We start from the raw sequence: 24,694 nt of genomic DNA, 5'->3' as shown, positions 1-24,694 counted from the left end.
TATATATATATATATATATATATATATATATATATATATATATATATATAAATTAATTGGCAAGCGCTAAAATTATGTTTTAGCTGTCAAAAATTAAAACAAGATATCAAGTATCGATTTTTACGTGCGAGTTGACGAGAATCCTTCCGTAATGTAATGTATAAAGTATAAATGTACTAATGTTGTTGACATGGACAAAATTCATATTTAAAAAAAAAAAATTAACTTCATCGCGGCCGTAAAAAAAGAACAAAAATTTAAAGTTAAGCTTTAAAAAATATCGGAAATTTAATTTTAAAATAGTTAATGAAATCAAATCTTCAAATGCAGAGAACGTGAAAAAAAAATGTTTACGTTGAGAATACGTTTCAGTAAACAAATAATTCCCATGGTAAACTTGGCCATTTTTTTTTTAAATATGTAAACTTCCGGGTCAAATTTGCGTCTGCCAAATTTACGAAACATGATTAGATCGCTGATTTAGCGGTAAAATCACGATATAGCGTCGGTTATTATTCCGGAACTGTACAGCAGTAAAAAACAGTAAAACCAGGGCGTAGTCTGTCGAGCCGTTCCGGAAACCACCGGAAATACTGTAAACCATCATTTATTTGATGCCATATTATTTTTAATACATAATGTTTAAAAATGTGCAAGGATTGATTTTAGTTGCATTTTAAATACTGTTTTGCTAATTATTTTGTATTTCTAATTATTTTAAGTGTATGTGCTAATTATTGCTGCTACTAAACATTATTCTAGTTATTCTTACTACTTTTAACTTTAGTTAATCTTATCGTCTTATTTACTAATAGAACTAGAGCTGGTTGTCGCAAATCTTCTGCAGGTTTTTTCTGTTTCTTAAAAAAAACATTAACTACTACACTCGACTTTATTAATAATATTTAGATTTTCTATCTGTTATTAATTTTCTGTCAATTAAACTGTAAATTAAGTTAAAACATTAATTTAATGCACTTGACTTTATTTTTATTTCACCGGTCAAATAAACTATGGTTTACAGTAACGAATGTTACCGAAACTCAACGAACATTACCCAATAATTTCCGACGCTATATATTATATATTATTTTATAGATTCTCTTCTGCGAGCCGTTAGAAAACAAGCTGCAAGCGCGCTCCCTACCATCCCCACCCCTACATGATCTTAGTGAGCTGTGGTTCACGCTATGTTTACCTTCGTGGAGTTGGGTTTAGTGACGGCTATTAGGGGCAGATAATTTAGTTTGAAACTATTTTAAACGTGGGGGGGGGGGGGGGGGAAGGAAAGGGGGGGGGGGGGGGGGGTTATGGTCCTTAACGAGCTACTTATAGTGTTTTAAAGAAATATTTTCAGTGTCAGCGTTGGTACTGTCAATTTCACAAATTATGAATTACTGAAAAGTAGAAAAAACAACAACTAAATAGCGGCGTATGTTATGCCGCGGGCCGGCTCGTAGCAAATAATAACTTAAAGTTGTATTTATATGTAAGCGGTCAACCTAAGGGGCAGGAATTTGAAATGAATATAAAGTTAAGCAACGAATTATCTCCCATTTAAAAATCCAAATACCAAAATTTAATTCAAGGGAAATAACATTTACAAGAATAGCTAAATTAACCAAGTGTAACTAAGACATGCTTGAAAAACACAGTAAAACGCTTTTAATTTCATTACTTAATAAATATAATAAATCTTTTACATTTGCTATGTAAGCTTGTAAAAACAATATATTTTACCTATTAAATACTTAACTGTAGTTTCTGTTTGAAAGTAAAAAAAACCGGTAGCTTTTTATAACATACTTCTATTCATTTTCGAAGAAATACAATTTATTGCATTATCCTGGTACTAAAAGCCTTTTGAGCCGAAAGAGCCAAAAGTTACACATTATATAAACAACATAATAAATAAACACTATTGACATCCTACTTTTACAGGAAACTAACATTGGAACTACAGAAGAAGTGAATAAACTAGATGCATATATCAGTATTAAAAACTCACTGCACTGTACTGGTTTCAACTGCAGAGGATCCAGTATACTTTGTACATCAGACAAACACAAAATTAAAAGTACATACACGGATAAACAGGGCCGGATAGCATGCATCACATTGGATATTGACAAAACAGAAATAACAATCATCAATATATACGCCCCAACACATAGACAAGAACAAAAACATTTTTACCACACGCTTAATGAACGTATAAATATCGAATATAAAAACAAGACGATACTTTAAGCAGATATTTTTTCACAAAATACACGGACATCGAGTTAAAAGAAATATTTCAAGTAAAGCTAAGGCATAGACTGGGAATTCTCACTTATCTGAGACAAAAAATGCACAGGAAATAAATAAATAAAGTATTAATTTTAATTTAGACAGTCTCAAGCCAAACATCACACCCCCCCCCTCCCACACTCAACCGGACTGGTGGATATTTCAAGGTAGCGTGCCCTCATCGCCAAGGGTCCATTTTATGTCATGGAAAGTTTTGGAATGATAGATCAGTATGTGTATTACAGAGACACTTCTCCCACGGTCGTTTCTATTTCTGTCCATGGGTGGCTACAATGTGAACTTTTGACACCGCAGCTAAGGACGGTGCACAGTAAACTAAGCAGTCAAGAGAAACCTAGTTTGCAACCTTATTTTAGTCTAGTTCTTATGCCATGTTATTTTCTCCCTTTGATTATTATATATGCAACTGATTTTCATGTCTTTGATGCTGTGTAAAATCTATCAAATAAATTATTATTACTGATTTAAAAGTTTAAAACAATTGAATTAATAATAAAAATAAAAAAATAAAATAAAAAAATAAAAAAAAGAGCCAAAAGTTACAATTTACAACATTACCCGGTTTTTAAAGAGCCAATAACATTTTTATGCCAATAGTATATTTGTTTAGGATTACATATATATATATATATATATATATATATATATATATATATATATATATATATATATATATATATATATATATATATATATCAGAGCCGGCGTTAGGGGTACGCGGGGCCTATGGCCAACCATCCGCGCGGGGCCTTATATTTTTTTCATTGGTGTATAATTAAAACATGTACAGTGAGCAGTGTTCCCTCTAAGCCGCGCGGCTGCGCGGCCGCGCAGTACTTTCAAATGTGCCGCGCAGACATTTTCTGACCCCGCGCACAGATTATCAGAACGTCGGGCGAGCCTAATTCACGAGAAAAATTGTGGCCAGTGGTTTAAATTAAGCGACATTTTTAGTGCCTGTTTTGTTAAACGAACAGTCTTTGTGTTTTGGGGTATAAACAGAAACTACGGTTATCACTGACGGGGGGGGGGGGGGGGAGGGAGTGACCTCGGTTGTCATACCACAGGTCTAGTTTATGACTTAACTCTCACCTGAGCGGGGCTGTGTGACACTCCCGTTGCTTGATTTAATGGTTTACCCAAAAACTGACCGTAGCTGACATCTAATACCTGCATTGTGTTGTGAATTGAAGCTGACCCTGCAAGTTTTTTTATCGTCGCTTGCCCCCCCCCCCCCTCCCCCTCATCTTGAAACTTTGACGATTAAGCCAAGTCAGATGCAAGTTTTACGTTACTTAAGGTGGATGTTTTTGCTGTGTTTAGTTTAAAGATGTATATATTATATATCCGATTCTTGGAATTATTACGTGCATGTGGATCGAAATGTTTTAGTATGCACACACTGCTTAGGTAGATCAGGAATAAAAGTCCACTACTGTGTGCTATTTAAAATTGTTGAGGAAAAAATGTTTGTAACAAGCAGTACAATATATTCGTTTAATTAAACTGGAATGACTCAAAGTTAAAGTAACAACCGATACGCCAGATCAAAGAATGTTTCGGTTGAATTAGAAAGCATCTTAGAATATTCAGATGAGATTGGACTGAAGTGTAAGTTCTGTGCTGCTACTACTTGTAACAAAACCAACAAGAGCAACGAATTGGTCACAGGAAAGCTCTGGGAATCATGGGAGCTTGACTACTGAAAACGTCATTTATTGTCTCGTGTTTACGTAGGAAATGTTGCGATTTCGTACAACCGCTCACATGGAACTGACCTTAAACGTCTGCTGGTTGAAACTTACACTGAGCGAGGAAAACTAATAGAGCAAAACGAGCGCCAGCGGTCAAACGAGGATCAAGTTCGAATCCTAACGGATAATGTTCTTCTTACCATAAGGATGAACGCCTCGATACTGTCGGTACAACTGATTCATAAACACAAGGGGAAGTATGTTTCTATACCAGACAGTTGGCGAAGTAAGAAATACAACTTTGAGTTTGTTCAAGTAATCAACGATGTTGTTATAAAGAACATACTGACAGAACTTCGAGCAGCATCATTCCACACGCTTATAGTTGATGAAAGTACTGACATAACAGTACATAAAATGCTAATCCTTTATTTTAAATTTCGTCCAGTCAATTCTGTATTCTACAAAACCGTTTTTAGTGGAATAACTCAGCCTACTGTAAGTGATGCCTTAGCTCTGGAGACAGCCGTAACACAGCACTACACTGAACATTAAAACCAAGAAAATTGTGATTTAAACGAAAGAATCGACACAAGGCAAACCCCACAGTACATACAATCAGTCTGCGACCATTTAAATGTTAGGTTTCCAGGAGATGAACTGCAGTTTTGGTCATCTTTTTTATTCTACAGGTTTAAAAAAATGTGCATTTGAGTTTGGCGTCAAAGATATGAAAGAACTGTGCGTAAAGTACAAAGACGAGTTACGTACAACAAATGATCAGTTAATTACCACCCAATACAACGACTTCAAATTTCGATAAAGTGAAAAACTCAGATCTGTGTCTGTAAATTATATGTCTGAATATGCAAGATTTGTCAAAACAAAGAACAATTTAGCTCACTGGCAAAGTTAAGTGACATTATTGTACCTTCCAAGCATGCAGTGCTGATTACGAACAAGGTTTTAGCATTATGAACAGCATTAAAGTACAGGCACTAAATAGACTTGAAGCCACACATTTGGAGAATCTAATGCAAATTAAATTATATCTAAATGCTGGAGAGGATGTGGATTTAAACAAAGCATATAAGGTGTTGAAGCAATGCAAGGTTAGACGCGAGAAATTGCAATAAATGCCCCTGAAAGGTTAGCTAATATTTGTTTTTAAGTCAGCTTTATTAAATGTTGCATATGTTAAACTATTGTGTTTGTATTACCGTTATAGTATTAGCATTATTACCATATGACTGTCTTACTTTAACATAGTAAGTCGACCATATAACTTGTTGTCTAAGTATAACTCTGAAAGTTTTTATTAGTTGTTTTTTTTTTTTTTTGATGGTATTCGTATCTCTATTTAATTGCATACGTTTCATTAGTTACACACATTATACTATTAATTTATCAAAATGCATGCCTTCATTATTATGCTTAATTGTAAGCCTAAACATACATATTAACTTGCCCAAGTCATTTTTAGCACCGCGCACACTACATATTTTTTGCACACACACTCTTGGTCCTTAGAGGGAACATTGACAGTGAGGCGTTTTTTTTCTTCTTCTCAACGCGAATTAATATTTATAACGATATAGGCCTATATGGTATTTTTAAGCTGCTTATCAATGTCGTATTAACATTAAGACACTGATTAACAAATAATTTGTTTACTTAGAAGTGCTTTTGAAACGTTGCTTGTTTCTGTTAAGGCTTTTTGTTTGAAAAGTAAAAAATAAAACAGATATAAGTTTGAGACACGCATTAAAGAGACGATGAACGTCAGCTTCAAACCTGATTTTTTTACATTAATGTTTATTTATGAAAATCTTACCAGTAAGTTCACAAACGAAGATCTACTTTTCTTGCCTTTCGTGAGGAAAATTCCATTATTATATCATCATAGTCCAAACTGGAGGCTATGTCTTTTTCTATTTTTCTATCCTCGCTTTTGATGCACCTAGGGTTCGGCGTGGTCGAGTCGGTAAAGCTCATGGTTACTAAACCGAAAAGTCTCGAGTTCGAACCCTCGGACAGATGAGGCTCGTTAGCTGGGGACAGCCACTCATCTAGGAGAGACAACTCCAAAATTAATCAACTGCTGCCTTGTAGTTTGTTCTTGGTTGGACAAAGGCTATGGAAGCAAATCCAAAAAGAAAAGCAGGCTGAAATTGGAGTCATAAATGGCGCATAACCAGTTGACACGTAACGCTTAATTGTGTTGGAGGCGTGGTCGAGTCGGCAAAAAGCTCATGGTTGATAAATTCGAACAAAGTCTCGAGTTCAAACCCACTGGCAGATAAATCTCGATCCCCTTCAACTCTAATAATTAAGAACGAAGAAGAAGAAGATGCACCTGATTCTTACTTGCGAAATCTACCTCTGTCTCTTGTAGCCATGGTGTAGAGGAAAAATGGTGAAATCACTTTGAAGCAACGTTAAATCGGTCCACAGTGGCGGGCGATAATATCGATATTTTTTCAATTTATCGAGTGGTAACAGTGGCATTCAAAGAGTGTGGATGCCGGGGAAAATAGCAAAACATTGATAGATTTCGGAATAAGCTCGAATCGTGAAAAACACTGTTTACGGCTATAGATATCCAAATGAAATGACTCTCAAATGTAATCACGGACGCTCAGTAAGGTGGAACACTGGGGGGGGGGGGGGGTGACAGTTGGTGGGGTGAGGTGAAGGATAACTGTACATTTAAATCTATGGGATGCCAAACCCTAAAAAAATCAGTTCGGGTACTACGTTACTGGATCTCTGACCGCAGCCATTCAAGAGAAGGTGCGTGTTTATAGAGTGTCCGCGTATTGCATTACAGATTTAGACCGCGTTCTAACAAGAGAAGGTCCGTGTCTATATTTAGAAAGTGAACTATGTGACAGCCAGCTTCATGTTATTTATGAGTTTCGCGATGGCATGCTCGGACTGCCGGTAATTTAGACGTTTTAGAAATCAGAAGAACTTTACCATAAAACAGTCTCGGCCCGATGTATCAAACAGTATAGACTTTATAATTTGTTTAGTGTGCCTACACTATTTTAAAACAAGAATCACTATGGCCTTAATTATTATACTGAATATCCCTACACAGAGGCGTAGCGAGGGGAGGGGGTGCGGACCGCACCGGGTGACACCATTTAGGGGGGTGACACCAAGGCAAAAAATAGCAAAATATATAGAGAAAAACTTGAGGCGGGTGCAAATCGAAAGTTTGAGGGGGGGGGGGGGGGGGGTGAAAATCGAAAACTTGAGCGGGGTGCAAATCGAAAGTTTGAGGAGGGGGGGGGGTGCAAATTGAAAATTTGAGGTGGGGGTGCAAATCGAAAATTTGAAAGTTTTTTTCCCGGGAAGGGGCATGTCCCCATCCGCTCTTCCCCCCCCCCCCCCTCCTCCTCTGCAAGCCATCATCAGGTCACTGACTTTTTACTACAGACACCCCCGCCTGCTCACTAAAAAAACGTCTTCAACGGTCCGCAAACAATAGGGTATCTGTTTTTCCCGATTTTACCTCCAATGTCAGGTTGGGGGCTAATTCGCGACCGCCATCTCCAGTCACCTCAGGACAATAGCGAGTCGACCGTGTCAGCGATGTGTGACACTAATGTCTTTCTTTAGAATAACGGTCTGTCCCAGTCCATGTAGAGGATAACTCACTAACATCAGCCGTGGCCTCAGTTTTAACATCCAACAATTGCGGCCATTTAGTTTTTTTTTTTTTTTATTTAATTCAGCAAAGATTATTTAAGTTTACAAACTAATTCAGGCAACAACGGCGTTGCTTAAGCGCGGGGCCCCTTCAAGCGCGGGGCCTGGGGCGACCGCCCCGTTTGCCACCCCCTAACGCCGGCTCTGATATATATACATATATATACATAATCCTAAACAAATATCATACTATATATATAACTAGCGTACCCGACCCCCGCGCGTTGCCGCGGGGATAGAAGAAAGTTTGACGAAATATATTGGAATTTTACCAACGCGTTATCAATTATAATTATATGTTCTTAGACGCGTGACCTTCTTTTCTAAAAATGAGTTATTTAAATGTAAACAATGCCTGTTCTTGGATCATAAATATCAGGACACGGGTTTACCTACACTATCGCATGAAAACCTTGAGTGTACATTAATCACTCACCGAAATAATATGGTAGAACACACTTCGGTGACCGCCCATGTGTCAGAGACGTAGAGTGGCGCTCTCAGGGCCCCCACCCCCCGATTACACTATCGCATAGGCGCGGCGTAAGACCCCTGGCTCCTTAAAACTAACAGGCGCCATCGGCCAAAAAGCATCCTGTTAATAATGATGCAGATTTCGTCATTCGCTAAAATGACACAAATGAACAGGATTTTTTTTCTTTAACACGTAAAAAAAATTATTTGACGTGTTTTAAATATCAGTGTGACTGATGCAATATGCTAGCGTTACTAATGGTCTATTATTAGATGCTCGATCTCAATTTCTGACTGGATTGTCTAATAATAGATGCTTATTGCATCATTCGCAAAGTGACGAAACTCTACAGTAGGCTCCTCATATTCAAAAAGTTATTTTTTTCATCTTTCGCAAGGTGACGAAACTGTACAGAAGGATTTCCTCGCGTTACAAAGTTATTTTTTAGAAGCCTGTTGTAGTTTTACCGCTGAATATAGTAGTACCCCTTACTCAATATGCAGGACGCTCGATTAACGGATGCCAAGTGCCAACTTAGTCGCTCTAAAACTCTGGGCGCCAAACCGTGTATTGACGAAAGTTGTACCCTATATGGCGCCGCCCGTAAAAAACTTTAGCTTTCTTTTTCGCAGAAATATTCTCGGGAGTATTCTCATCTACTCGCTAAAGTTTCATGGTACTCGGATGAACCGCATCCGAGTTTTATTTTTTATATACCGTGTATAGAGAAAAAAAATCCGTGTATAGAGAAAAAAGGGCGCCGCCCTTGCAATATTAAAGAATATTTTTTGCCGAACCCTACCATTGAGTGATCTAATCATCTCCCCAAAGTCTCATGGTATAAACCTTATATAGAGAAAAATCGCAGCCGCCCGTGGCGCCGCCCTTGCAAAATTAAAAAAGGATTTTTTTTACAGAACCCTTCCCTGAATTGTTCTAATCAACTCCCCCAAAGTCTCATGGCTATCGGATAACGGTGTCACGCCAAAATCGACTTATTTTTATAAACCGTATATATAGAGAAAAATCGCACCCTCCCGTGCGAAATTAAAAATGATTTTTTACAGAACCCTTCCCTAGAGTGGTATAATGAACTCCCCAAAGTCTCATGGCTATTGGATGAACAGTGTGAAATCAAAATAGACTTTTATTTTTATATACCGTATATAGAAAAAAACAAATCGCGCCGTGTCGGGGCGCCACCCCTGCGAATTTGAAATATTTCTGTTTCGCAGAAACCTCCCCAGGAATATTCTCAACAACTTCCTAAAGTTTCATGGCGATCGTGTGAACGGTGTCAGGGCAATTCACTTTTATTATTTTTATATACCGTATATAGAGAAAAATCGCACCCTCCCGTGGCGCCGCCATTGCGAAATTAAAAATGATTTTTGTACAGAACCCTTCCCTAGAGTGTTCTAATCAACTCCCCAAAGTTTCATGCCTATCGGATGAACAGTGTGAAATCAAAATAGACTTTTATTTTTATATACCGTATATAGAGAAAAACAAATCGCGCCCTGCCGGGGCGCCACCCCTGCGAATTTGAAATTTTTTTTCCGCAGAAACCTCCACAGGAATATTCTCAACAACTTCCCAAAGTTTCACTGCTATGTGATAAGAGGTGTGGTAATGCATAAAAGACACACAGACAGACACACAGACAGACACACAGACACACACATACATTGCTTTATATATATATATATATATATATATATATATATATATATATATATATATATATATATATATATAAATTTAAAATAAATAGCTTTGAATATATGAGATAATCTCATTTGAATTTGTTTTGAGAGGATCTACTATGAACGTCATATTACTTGCATTTGTTTTGAATAGCTCAAATCTCTCAGTGAAAACATCCTTCATTTCGTTTATATTAATACTGAAGTAATTAAATAGTAGAATTGGTTTCATAACGATATTTTTTCAGATTTTTCGTAATTAAGTAATTTACCGCTCACCACGTAGGCCTACTCAACAAAAAAGTATTTGTTTTTGAAACAAACCACTTCTTCAAGCAATACATAGGCTGAATTTTTCTTTCAGTTTTACACTTAGCTGGTTTAGTTTCTTTGTGATTTCCACTATGAAGTTGAATGTTTCAATTCGGAATGGACAATGAAATAGTAAGTACATTGAGATAGGGAGTAACTAAATATTCTAATAATAAAGTATCGAAGTGTTAAAGTGTCATAATTGTTATTAGGCTGTTTTGTAGATAAAGGTCTAGTGGAATCTAAATGATAATAAAGAAATGAAAATGCAGGTAAGGAAGTATCGTACTTATGGAGTTCGGGAGTGTTGTGGTATTGAGGTATCGCATTATATTGACTGTTAAAGTGTAGTAGTAGGTCCAGTGAAATTGTTGTTGATTAGGAGTATCGTTTGTAAAGCTTAGTGAAGTTAAACGAGTCTAGTTATGTTTAGGTATCGAAGTTTGATATGTTTTATGAATGCTGTAGAGTATATCCAGTAGTCGCATTTATCGTAAGTTAAATGATTTCAATTCAGGACGGAACACACTATAAAGAAAGGTGGGCGTTATCTAATTGAAAAATCTTTTGTTTTTTAGGTATCTATATTACCACTCTTAAAGTATTTATATATAATATTAAATAGGATGGAATTTACAACTAACCGTAAACTTCCTTTTTTTCTCAAATTATTTTTTTTATATTCAATCAATAATTCTAGCTGTGTCTCAGATACGCGTGTTTGAATTTTTTGAAAGGCGTCACTTTATTAAGCGGGTCCAAAATTATAATGCATCGTTAGGGCTGACTAGAGCAGGGGTTGGCAACCTGCGCCTCGCGAGCCGCATGCGGCTCTTTTGGTGTCCAGTTGCGGCTCTTCAGCTCCATGCACAATTATTAATACTTATTTTATTTTATTTTCAAAACACATAAAAATATTAGTCTGCAACACTCGGTAATAAACGATATAACATAAGAGATAAACAATAAACATTCACTATTATATTAGAACAGGGGTCTCCAAACTTTTCAGTCCGAGGGCCGCATTAACTATTAAATTTCAGTTCGGGGGCCAGTTTCTTCTAGGCATGTCTTTGATTTTTCTGGACAAAGTTCCTCAGCCATCACCAACAAACGATTTTTCCTTGGACAAAAAGAGCTCAGCGGGCCGGATGAGAGGACTTCGCGGGCCGCATCCGGCCCGCGGGCCGTAGTTTGGAGACCCCTGGTCTAGGGGTATGATTTTCGCTTAGGATGCGAGAGGTCCCGGGCTCAAATCCCGTACGGGCCCGAATTTTTATTTTCTGTCTTGATCTTGAATTTTAAATCTTTTGATCAATCGTTTAACCGTAGCTCTCCTGCTTATAATATTGCTGGTATGGGAAAAATAAAATAAAAGGCGCCTACTTATTGAAAACATAATCGATTTTCATTTTTTTAGTCATATTAGTATAGTCATATTAGCATAATATAGTTTTGATAAGGTTTCACCAAACTAAACTCATTTTTTCATTGTTAGTGTATTTTTTCATTTGTAATTTTTTGTATGCGTGTGTGTGTGATTGTTGATAGTCGATGTCACATCATTTTTTTACGCCACTGAAGGAAAATAATACAATCTATCCTAATCTATAAAAGGCCCTGTGCGCTCTTCTCTCTCTCTCTCTCTCTGTCCGCAAAATATTTTCGCCGGACATCACGTCAGAAACGGCAGCGATATATGGAGAACTTTATACGGACTTTTGTTAAAAATAATATGTTAGATGTTTTAAATGTATAACAACAATTTTATTTAAAGAAGGAAAATAAAAATTAAAGGCGTATTCGAATGTAGAGAAACAGTATTATTTATGCAACCGGAAAAGCATTAATAGATGTGAAAAGAACGCATAAAACTGTGACGTCACTATTGCTTATACATTAACTAATGACGTCATCTGCCGTGTTTAGAATAAAAAGAAATGAACTATTTCATTCAAATTTGATTTAGATCTACGTACACTATGAAATGTATACATACAATTTTTCCGGCCTAAACTCATAAAATTTATTTTATTTATTTGATTCTAGATCTAGAGATTCTAGATCTAGACTAAATCTAAATCTAAATCTACGCAATAACTAGATCTAGACGTAGACGCTAAGATCTAGATTTAGACTCTAACTTCTCTAAAATCTATTCCAAAAATAAATTTCTATATTAGGACTAAACTATTTCAAGACTTATTTATTTTATACAAAATCTTTGTTTGGAACTGGCTAATTTGGGATACAAAAATTAATTTGAAAGAATAGGCATATTCGCGTAAGTTAAGATTTTAAAATACGCATTTCATTCTCCGTATTTTATAAGGTGCCTAAATAGCGGAGATGTTAGTGTACTTAAAACCACGCAGGTGGTGCGGGTTCGAGACACACCAAGTCAACTTGGTTAATGTATTTTTATTTATTATGCTCGGGCTAAACTTAAAAAAAAATTCTATTAGGAATCTAGATCTAGATCTAGATTGTCGGGTGTCCGATAGGGCACTTCCCGGCGCCGCAGGCGCTTCAAATTTGGCAGGATCTTGCCTTGGGGCGACAGAACACGGGGGCCGGTTGGCCGAAAAGTCTACGATGAGAGGGTCAAAACTGACCTCGACTGACCGGTACCTTATATGAGCTATAAATCGAAAAAAAAAATGTCCACGGAGGAACCTCTTCATAACTCTTGAGGTCGTAGACCGACCCTCGGGCGAATTAATTAAGCATTCAAATTCTCAATGTTTTCGAAAGCCTAAGCGAAGCTGGGCAGCATGCCTAGTATATATATAATTCTCTTCTTGGAGACGTTAGAAAACACCAAGCTGTTAGCGCGCCTAGCAGTCCCCTCTCTTCCTCTCTAGGCATATCGCAACCTCCCCCACCCTCACATGGTCTGGTGAGCTGTGGTTCACGTTAAATGTTTACAATCGTAGAGCCGGCTCGTTTTATAATATTTCTTGAATTATAACTAAATTTGCTGTGTATTATCAAAAGAACGGGCCCGTCCGGGATTTGAACCCGGGACCTCTCGCACCCAAAGCGAGAATCATACCCCTAGACCAACGAGCCGTTACAACATAGATTAAAAACGTCAAATTTATATTTTAATACGACTTCACTACAATCTGTTGCATTTTAATCCGACGATACAACATGGAGCTTTTCAATTGTGAACTTTGAACTCTACTACAGCAAGTACGCCAACCATCTGTTTACATTTCTCTCATCCATCTCCTCGCTAGACTGAGTGGTTGGACACTGAACTTTTAATGGCTGGTTTATTTGACGCTGGGTAGGGATGTTGGCAGTGGTCGAGGGGCAGAGCACACGATTACCAACATTTATTCCAACAACCCCGTGGGGGTCGGCGTGGTCGAGTCTGTAAAGCTCTTAGTTGTTAAACTGAAAACTCACGAGTTCGAACCCTCGGGCAGATGAAACCAATCAGTTTACTTATACATAGTACTTTTAAGAAGAGCTGAAATAAATTTGGGATTACAGAAAATTAAAATGATACAAATTTTAAGCAACAATGAGACACATCAAATCAAACATTCTTCCCTTTTAAACACCTATATCTATAGCAGTCCTCCCACAATTTTTTTTTTTAATTTAAGAAAAATGTATTTATTTATTTTGAACATTTAAAAATAGTAATAATAATTTATTTGGTAGTTTTACACAGCTTCAAAGACATGAACATCAATTGTATATATATATATATATATATATATATATATATATATATATATATATATATATATATAGTAATTAAATAAAGAAAATAAAATGGCACAAGAACAAGACTAAAATATGGTGTGCAACTCGATTTCTTTTGACTGCTTAGTTTACTGTGCTCCATCCTCCCTCAGCTACGAAGTCAAAAGTTCACATTTGTAGCAACCCATGACCAGAAACAGAAACGGCCGTGTGAAAAGGGTCTCTGTAATACTCATACTGATTTATCAATCCAAAATTTTGCATGACACAAAATTGACCCCTGGCAATGAGAGTACGCTGCCCTTGATTTATCCGCCAGTGCGGTTGGGTGGGGGAAAGTTTGTGTGTGTGTGTTGTGTAGCCCTATACCTCCATTTAATTAGTTTTGTATAAAGGTTTTGTGGCTGTTTCTAATCGTGTGCTTGTTTGTTTGTTTAATAAACGAGTTGGGTTTTGTAGATTTTGTCGCTACGAAAAATATGTTTGGAACGATATATTCAATTTATTCAATTTATTCAAACAACGGTTACAATTGTAGGCACAAAGGCCTTTTTTCACATTGGCCGTTTAAACAAATAAAGCAATTCAATAACACATAGCAGTAACACATAGCACTGAAAATGTGGAATAAAGAAACAATGGTACATAGCTATCATACATAATGAGATAAAAAAGAGAATATAATAGATGAATGAGAATTGTTACAATGAGTCAGTTAGGTCATTAAATAATTTTAGTTTTAATTTAGATTTGAATATATTTTCAGATCTAGATAGCTTTATTTTATTAGGAAGATTGTTCCACAAATTAGAACCAGAGTAGGCGAAGCTATGTTTTTGGAAAAAGGTTGAATAAGGGAATGGTAAATTGAGACGACGATTTAATTTTATGTTAAAAGAAAATAGATCTGATAAGTAAGAGGGGGCTGTTTCGTGGAATATTTTATATAAGAAAATTGATTTAGTATATATTATCTTTTTATTTAATGGAAGTATTTTAGTTGTAAGAAAAGAATCCATACTACTAGACAAGCCAGTAACCAGTTTTATAGCCCTTTTTTGTAAAGAAAGAAGAGGACGCTGCTTAGATATAAAGCTGCCGCTCCACACTACAGAAGCATAATCCAACCTGGATTGAATAAAAGCCTCATAAAAAACCAGCCTGCTCCTATAGTTGAGAAAGTTCTTTATCCTTGCTAACTGAAAGGTTGTCTTTAATAAGGACATTCTTAGAAAATGAATATGGTCAGACCAAGTGAGGTTGTGATCTATAAACAATCCTAGGCATTTGTAACTGTTTACCTGTTCAATGTTTGAATTGTCTATAGTAATGTTTAATGCGGTGGATGGAAGACGAAGGCGTTTCTGATGAGTTGTAATAAACATTGACTTGGTTTTATCGGGGTGAAGTTTCATTTTGTTAAATTTTGTCCAAGTTGCAAGCTGATTGGCACATGTTTGAAGTCTGAAACTGAGTGACTCAGCACTGTCTGCAAAGACATGCAAAGAAGTATCATCAGCGAACATCTCGCACTGACCAGCGTCAATATGTAATGGAAGATCATTAATGTATAAAGAAAAAAGTAAAGGACCTAAGATTGAGCCCTGTGGAACCCCTATATTAACATATTTCTGTGAAGAGATGGTATTAAGGTGAAACACGCGTTGAGATCGGTTAGATAAAAAGGAGTGAAGTAACCTAACTGTAAAGTCGTGGAATTTGTATGGAATTAGTTTTTTAAGAAGTATGGTGTGATCAATAGAATCAAAGGCTTTTCTGAAATCGACAAACAGCGAGCCACAGAGTAGGTTTTTGTTAATATTTATAAGCCAGTTTTCATTCATCTTAATCAGAGCAGTATGACAAGAATGAAACTTTCTAAACCCAGACTGATTACTATGGAAAAGCTTGAACTTTTCTAGGTAATATGAAATGCATTTGTTTATATGTATTTCTAGTGGCTTGGAGAGGGAAGAAAGTATAGAAATTGGCCTGTAGTTATTAGCATCTTGGATGTTACCTTTTTTGTGTAGTGGTATAACCTTAGCATGCTTAAAATGTGTCGGGTAATAATGCTTGGCAATACAGAGGTTATAGACATAGGTTAAAACTTCGGAAATTATTGGAAATATATCCGTTTATTAATGCAGCTCTGGCAAAAATGGTTGTATTGCAGTTTTGGTATTTTTCCAGAAGATAAAAAAACAAATGGTAGCTGCAGTGAGGTTAATGTAATTAGTAATAAAACAGATAGTATTAGTTACCTCACAAGTTAAAGACAGTTACAACAAAGGACGTTTCGACCCAAGGTCTTCGTCAGCACACAACAGTGTGATTACAGATTAGACAAATAAAGACAAACAGTAACACATTTTTTGACTTAGCTCGACAGTGAAAACACGTCTTGTCTGCTAGCCACGATATCCAAAAGAAAAGACGCGTGAGAAGGACGCTTGGACACCGTATAGGGGTGGGGTTGGGGGCGTGATGTATGCGGGAGGGGGGGGGGGGGGGTGGGTTGTTAGGTGAAAGATATCTGTTCATTCAAGCCATCGGGTGCCCGTGTACCAAATTTAAGTATCAGTCGCGTTTCAGTGCTAAGGCGATTTTTAAAATTGTGGCAAAACCGAACGGCGGTTACACAAAAGTCCTTTTTTAAGTCATGCCCACTCTTGTTGAAGTGTTTGGCCACAGGAAGACTGTCTTCATTGTTGATTGATCGCAGGTGTTGGCTAACCCTGTCAGACAATCTTTTCCCCGTTTGTCCAATATAAAAGATGTTGCAACGCCTGCACTGGATGACGTAAACTACGTTGCGGGACTCACAGTTGAAGTGATTTTTAATTTTGAGGGTTCCCTTCGGCAGCTGGAGTGATTCAACCTGAAGGGTGAAATGACAGGTATTGCATTTACGGGGACAAGGAGTGGTGCCAAAACCGGTGTTGGTAGTGGGTGGCAGGCGGCTGCGAACTAGAAGGTCTCTAAGGTTGCGTTCCCTTCTATACACAACCAAAGGATTCTGTTGAAATAAATGGCCTAAATGGGGGTCTGACTTGAGGATAGAATAATTTTTTATAATGATATTTTTAGCCAAAACTGAATGAGGATGGTAGGGTAAGATGAGTTTAGTTCTATCTGACTTTTGTTTTGGAAATTGTTGAAGGGAGGCTTGGTGGTCAACAGTTGTTATGCGGTGTAGTGCTGACTGGAGTATATGCTCCGGGTATGACCGGAGTCGGAAGAACTGTAGTAGCTCATGGGCCTTGATCCAAAAGTCGTCATTATCTTGACAAATACGTCGCAGTCTTAATAATTGTGAGAATGGTATAGAATTTTTGCAGGCCGGGGGGTGTGACGAAGAGTAAAGTAGATATGAATGTGAGTCGGTTGGTTTGTAATATACAGTCGTCCCAACGTTGGTTGTATTAAGCGATATTGTCACATCCAGGAAGTTAACAGAACTCTCTGAAATTTCAGAGGTAAATTTAATGTTTGGGTGGTAGTTGTTGCAGAATGATATGAAATCTTGCAGTTCTTCTTCTGCCATCTCTGTGATACCTAACCCATCATCAATGTACCGCCGATAAAAACATGGAATTCTGCCAGTGTATTTTTCCTGGATTTGACCCTCCAGGTAACCCATGAAGAGACACGCATAACTAGGACCCATTTTAGTTCCCATAGCTACCCCACTTATTTGGTCAAAGAACTGACCATCGAACTCGAACGAGTTGAGGTTGAGAACTAACTCGGTTAATCTAAGTATGGTATTACTGTCAATAGAGGGATGGGGGTTCACATTAAAGAAGTGTTTAATAGCTAGTAGACCGTCTTTGTGGGGTATCGAGGTGTATAACGACACCACGTCTAATAAGAAAATTAATCTCGGTTTATTGCTAGTGAATTTTAAAGATTCTAAAGTTAAAATCGCATGGTTGGTATCTTTGAGGTACGATGGTAGTGCCTCAACTCTGGGTTTAAACACACTGTCCAGAAAGGATGATATAGTTTCAGTAGGACAGGCGCATGCTGATATAATGGGTCTACCTGGGCAACCAGATTTATGAATTTTGGGTAGTAAATAGAATGAAGGTCTTCCCAATTTACTGTCGAAAATGCGTAGGCTAGATGCTGTTTTAGGGAGTTTCTTAGATGCTATTAATGTGTTTATAGTTTTGGTAACAATTGTGTTATTAGTTAAGATCCCATCCTTAAGACGCGGTGAGTAGAATGTACCGTCAGAGAGTTGTTTATATGACTCTTTTGTGTACAGGTCTTTATCCCATACAACGATAGCCCCGCCTTTGTCAGCCGGTTTAATTACAATGTCCGTGCGGGTCCTCAAACATGCGAGCGCACGCGATTCACCGGCTGTGAGGTTGGAGTGTTTTAATGGGGCCGGTTTGAAGTTATTTAGTTCGTACTCGGTATGGTGGATAAACAGATTGAGGTTTTTTGAGGAATTAAAATTTGGGGTCCAGTGCGACTGTCTTTTTGCGAGTTTATAGAATAAGTCATCTTCAATGTTGTCTTGGTTAAAACCTGAGGGATTGTTGTCGAAATAAGCTTTAATTTTAAGTTTGCGGAAGAGCTCGTGGGCGCTGCTAAGCAGAGTAAATTTATCAGTGGTTGGTCTCAGGGGTATAAATTTCAAGCCTTTATTTAGGACAGATCGTTCATCACTCGAGAGGGGGATGGTGTCAGGTATGCAGACCACTTTTGTATCGGAAGGGGCGTGGCTGTTCGCCGTCGGTTTAGGGGTAGGGCAGAGGTTTTTGAGTTTCTTATTTTTATGTTTCACCAGGTAGGAATAAAAATCTCGATTGAGTTGGTGAATAATGCAGCGTATAAGGTTGTAGAGTTGTAGGTTACATGATGTGTGTGAGTATAGGCGTTGCTCCAAGGATACTATCCTCCTATCTAATGTTGAGTTAAGACGTTTGTAATGCTGGATGGTTAAGCGCATTTGTTGAAACGAGTATTTAGAATTTAACTGGTTAAAAAGCCTACGTTCATATGCATTAGGAGTGGAGCATGAAGGCCGAAAGTTTATTCTGAAACCTATTGGTATTACCCGCAAGTGTAGACACTTGTTGATAAAGTGAGTATGGCTGGTGAACCTTGTTTTTCTGAACAAGGCAAAAGCTAATTCTGTAGATGTGTTAGAAATTGTAGTAGGTAGTAGACTAAAGCACGTTGTGATGAAAATTCGCAGTTGGTTAAACGCATTTTTGTATGATAGCATGTTGATTGTCGGGCACGAAAATTTGGTTAGATGGAAAAAAAGAACAGGGAATCTTATTACTACGGTAAAGTGGGGGTAGCAGATTATGTAACTGCTCTAAAACAAAATAAGTTATGGGGTAAAAACAAGTTTGAAAAATGAAGTATGTATGTAAAGCACATACGCAGATAACGAGACAAAGCAACACGTAGTAGCAGCCAAATAACTGGTTAGCAAAAAGATAAAAAAAACAAATGGTAGCTGCAGTGAGGTTAATGTAATTAGTAAAAAAACAGATAGTATTAGTTACCTCACAAGTTAAAGACAGTTACAACAAAGGACGTTTCGACCCAAGGTCTTCGTCAGCACACAACAGTGTGATTACAGATTAGACAAATAAAGACAAACAGTAACACATTTTTTGACTTAGCTCGACAGTGAAAACACGTCTTGTCTGCTAGCCACGATATCCAAAAGAAAAGACGCGTGAGAAGGACGCTTGGACACCGTATAGGGGTGGGGTTGGGGGCGTGATGTATGCGGGAGGGGGGGGTGGGTTGTTAGGTGAAAGATATCTGTTCATTCAAGCCATCGGGTGCCCGTGTACCAAATTTAAGTATCAGTCGCGTTTCAGTGCTAAGGCGATTTTTAAAATTGTGGCAAAACCGAACGGCGGTTACACAAACGTCCTTTTTTAAGTCATGCCCACTCTTGTTGAAGTGTTTGGCCACAGGAAGACTGTCTTCATTGTTGATTGATCGCAGGTGTTGGCTAACCCTGTCAGACAATCTTTTCCCCGTTTGTCCAATATAAAAGATGTTGCAACGCCTGCACTGGATGACGTAAACTACGTTGCGGGACTCACAGTTGAAGTGATTTTTAATTTTGAGGGTTCCCTTCGGCAGCTGGAGTGATTCAACCTGAAGGGTGAAATGACAGGTATTGCATTTACGGGGACAAGGAGTGGTGCCAAAACCGGTGTTGGTAGTGGGTGGCAGGCGGCTGCGAACTAGAAGGTCTCTAAGGTTGCGTTCCCTTCTATACACAACCAAAGGATTCTGTTGAAATAAATGGCCTAAATGGGGGTCTGACTTGAGGATAGAATAATTTTTTATAATGATATTTTTAGCCAAAACTGAATGAGGATGGTAGGGTAAGATGAGTTTAGTTCTATCTGACTTTTGTTTTGGAAATTGTTGAAGGGAGGCTTGGTGGTCAACAGTTGTTATGCGGTGTAGTGCTGACTGGAGTATATGCTCCGGGTATGACCGGAGTCGGAAGAACTGTAGTAGCTCATGGGCCTTGATCCAAAAGTCGTCATTATCTTGACAAATACGTCGCAGTCTTAATAATTGTGAGAATGGTATAGAATTTTTGCAGGCCGGGGGGTGTGACGAAGAGTCACAGAATCCTTTGGTTGTGTATAGAAGGGAACGCAACCTTAGAGACCTTCTAGTTCGCAGCCGCCTGCCACCCACTACCAACACCGGTTTTGGCACCACTCCTTGTCCCCGTAAATGCAATACCTGTCATTTCACCCTTCAGGTTGAATCACTCCAGCTGCCGAAGGGAACCCTCAAAATTAAAAATCACTTCAACTGTGAGTCCCGCAACGTAGTTTACGTCATCCAGTGCAGGCGTTGCAACATCTTTTATATTGGACAAACGGGGAAAAGATTGTCTGACAGGGTTAGCCAACACCTACGATCAATCAACAATGAAGACAGTCTTCCTGTGGCCAAACACTTCAACAAGAGTAGGCATGACTTAAAAAAGGACTTTTGTGTAACCGCCGTTCGGTTTTGCCACAATTTTAAAAATCGCCTTAGCACTGAAACGCGACTGATACTTAAATTTGGTACACGGGCACCCGATGGCTTGAATGAACAGATATCTTTCACCTAACAACCCACCCCCCCCCCCTCCCGCATACATCACGCCCCCAACCCCACCCCTATACGGTGTCCAAGCGTCCTTCTCACGCGTCTTTTCTTTTGGATATCGTGGCTAGCAGACAAGACGTGTTTTCACTGTCGAGCTAAGTCAAAAAATGTGTTACTGTTTGTCTTTATTTGTCTAATCTGTAATCACACTGTTGTGTGCTGACGAAGACCTTGGGTCGAAACGTCCTTTGTTGTAACTGTCTTTAACTTGTGAGGTAACTAATACTATCTGTTTTATTACTAATTACATTAACCTCACTGCAGCTACCATTTGTTTTTTTTATCTTTTTGCTAACCAGTTATTTTGGCTGCTACTACGTGTTGCTTTGTCTCGTTATCTGCGTATGTGCTTTACATACATACTTCATTTTTCAAACTTGTTTTTACCCCATAACTTATTTTGTTTTAGAGCAGTTACATAATCTGCTACCCCCACTTTACCGTAGTAATAAGATTCCCTGTTCTTTTTTTCCATCTAACCAAATTTTAGTGCCCGACAATCAACATGCTATCATACAAAAATGCGTTTAACCAACTGCGAATTTTCATCACAACGTGCTTTAGTCTACTACCTACTACAATTTCTAACACATCTACAGAATTAGCTTTTGCCTTGTTCAGAAAAACAAGGTTCACCAGCCATACTCACTTTATCAACAAGTGTCTACACTTGCGGGTAATACCAATAGGTTTCAGAATAAACTTTCGGTCTTCATGCTCCACTCCTAATGCATAAGAACGTAGGCTTTTTAACCAGTTAAATTCTAAATACTCGTTTCAACAAATGCGCTTAACCATCCAGCATTACAAACGTCTTAACTCAACATTAGATAGGAGGATAGTATCCTTGGAGCAACGCCTATACTCACACACATCATGTAACCTACAACTCTACAACCTTATACGCTGCATTATTCACCAACTCAATCGAGATTTTTATTCCTACCTGGTGAAACATAAAAATAAGAAACTCAAAAACCTCTGCCCTACCCCTAAACCGACGGCGAACAGCCACGCCCCTTCCGATACAAAAGTGGTCTGCATACCTGACACCATCCCCCTCTCGAGTGATGAACGATCTGTCCTAAATAAAGGCTTGAAATTTATACCCCTGAGACCAACCACTGATAAATTTACTCTGCTTAGCAGCGCCCACGAGCTCTTCCGCAAACTTAAAATTAAAGCTTATTTCGACAACAATCCCTCAGGTTTTAACCAAGACAACATTGAAGATGACTTATTCTATAAACTCGCAAAAAGACAGTCGCACTGGACCCCAAATTTTAATTCCTCAAAAAACCTCAATCTGTTTATCCACCATACCGAGTACGAACTAAATAACTTCAAACCGGCCCCATTAAAACACTCCAACCTCACAGCCGGTGAATCGCGTGCGCTCGCATGTTTGAGGACCCGCACGGACATTGTAATTAAACCGGCTGACAAAGGCGGGGCTATCGTTGTATGGGATAAAGACCTGTACACAAAAGAGTCATATAAACAACTCTCTGACGGTACATTCTACTCACCGCGTCTTAAGGATGGGATCTTAACTAATAACACAATTGTTACCAAAACTATAAACACATTAATAGCATCTAAGAAACTCCCTAAAACAGCATCTAGCCTACGCATTTTCGACAGTAAATTGGGAAGACCTTCATTCTATTTACTACCCAAAATTCATAAATCTGGTTGCCCAGGTAGACCCATTATATCAGCATGCGCCTGTCCTACTGAAACTATATCATCCTTTCTGGACAGTGTGTTTAAACCCAGAGTTGAGGCACTACCATCGTACCTCAAAGATACCAACCATGCGATTTTAACTTTAGAATCTTTAAAATTCACTAGCAATAAACCGAGATTAATTTTCTTATTAGACGTGGTGTCGTTATACACCTCGATACCCCACAAAGACGGTCTACTAGCTATTAAACACTTCTTTAATGTGAACCCCCATCCCTCTATTGACAGTAATACCATACTTAGATTAACCGAGTTAGTTCTCAACCTCAACTCGTTCGAGTTCGATGGTCAGTTCTTTGACCAAATAAGTGGGGTAGCTATGGGAACTAAAATGGGTCCTAGTTATGCGTGTCTCTTCATGGGTTACCTGGAGGGTCAAATCCAGGAAAAATACACTGGCAGAATTCCATGTTTTTATCGGCGGTACATTGATGATGGGTTAGGTATCACAGAGATGGCAGAAGAAGACTGCAAGATTTCATATCATTCTGCAACAACTACCACCCAAACATTAAATTTACCTCTGAAATTTCAGAGAGTTCTGTTAACTTCCTGGATGTGACAATATCGCTTAATACAACCAACGTTGGGACGACTGTATATTACAAACCAACCGACTCACATTCATATCTACTTTACTCTTCGTCACACCCCCCGGCCTGCAAAAATTCTATACCATTCTCACAATTATTAAGACTGCGACGTATTTGTCAAGATAATGACGACTTTTGGATCAAGGCCCATGAGCTACTACAGTTCTTCCGACTCCGGTCATACCCGGAGCATATACTCCAGTCAGCACTACACCGCATAACAACTGTTGACCACCAAGCCTCCCTTCAACAATTTCCAAAACAAAAGTCAGATAGAACTAAATTCATCTTACCCTACCATCCTCATTCAGTTTTGGCTAAAAATATCATTATAAAAAATTATTCTATCCTCAAGTCAGACCCCCATTTAGGCCATTTATTTCAACAGAATCCTTTGGTTGTGTATAGAAGGGAACGCAACCTTAGAGACCTTCTAGTTCGCAGCCGCCTGCCACCCACTACCAACACCGGTTTTGGCACCACTCCTTGTCCCCGTAAACAATGTTCCCTCTAAGGACCAAGAGTGAGTGTGCAAAAAATATGTTGTGTGCGCGGTGCTAAAAATGACTTGGGCAACTTTATATGTATGTTTAGGCTTGCAAATAAGCAGAGTAATGAAGGCATGCATTTTGATAAATTAATAGTATAATGTGTGTCTCTAATGAAACGTATTCAATTAAATGGAGATACGAATACCATCAAAATAAAAATAAAAAAACTAGTAAAAACTTTCAGAGTTATACTTAGACAAGTTATATGGTCGACTTACTATGTTAAAGTAAGACAGTCTTATGGTAATAATGCTAATACCATAACGGTAATACAAACACAATAGTTTAACATATGCACCATTTAATAAAGCTGACTTAAAAACAAATATTAGCTAACCTTTCAGGGGCATTTATTGCAATTTCTCGCGTCTAACCTTGCCTTGCTTCCACACCTTACATGCTTTGTTTAAATCCACATCCTCTCCAGCATTTAGATATAATTTAATTCGCATTAGATTCTCCAAATGTGTGGCTTCAAGTCTATTTCGTGCTTGCACTTTTATTCGTAATCAGCACTGCATGCTTGGAAGGTACAATAATGTTACTTAACTTTGCCAGTGAGCTAAATTTTGTTCTTTGTTTTGACAAATCGTGCATATTCAGACATACTATTTACAGCAACAGATTTGAGTTTTTCACTTTATCGAAATCTGAAGTCGTTGTATTGGGTGATCATTTGTTGTACGTAACCGGT

At 38.0% G+C, this 24,694-nt stretch overlaps 1 long non-coding RNA gene and 1 other non-coding gene across 2 annotated transcripts in view; both read right to left on the bottom strand.

Annotated features, from left to right (window-relative positions):
• LOC131936424 (uncharacterized) overlaps positions 1 to 24,694 on the bottom strand; it is an 82,247-nt gene that overhangs the window by 8,672 nt on the left and 48,881 nt on the right. The gene's annotated exons all lie outside the window — the stretch shown is intronic.
• Trnap-ugg (transfer RNA proline (anticodon UGG)) lies at positions 13,218 to 13,289 on the bottom strand. The gene has a single exon. It is a non-coding gene; the product is annotated as a tRNA-Pro (tRNA).

Source organism: Physella acuta, unplaced genomic scaffold, assembly GCF_028476545.2.
Source record: "Physella acuta isolate Inbredline_101_S28 unplaced genomic scaffold, ASM2847654v3 ptg000178l, whole genome shotgun sequence".
NCBI classification, from domain to species: Eukaryota; Metazoa; Mollusca; class Gastropoda; family Physidae; genus Physella; species Physella acuta.
The sequence above is the reverse complement of the archived record's forward strand: the minus strand, read 5'-3'. Positions and strand labels throughout refer to the sequence as shown.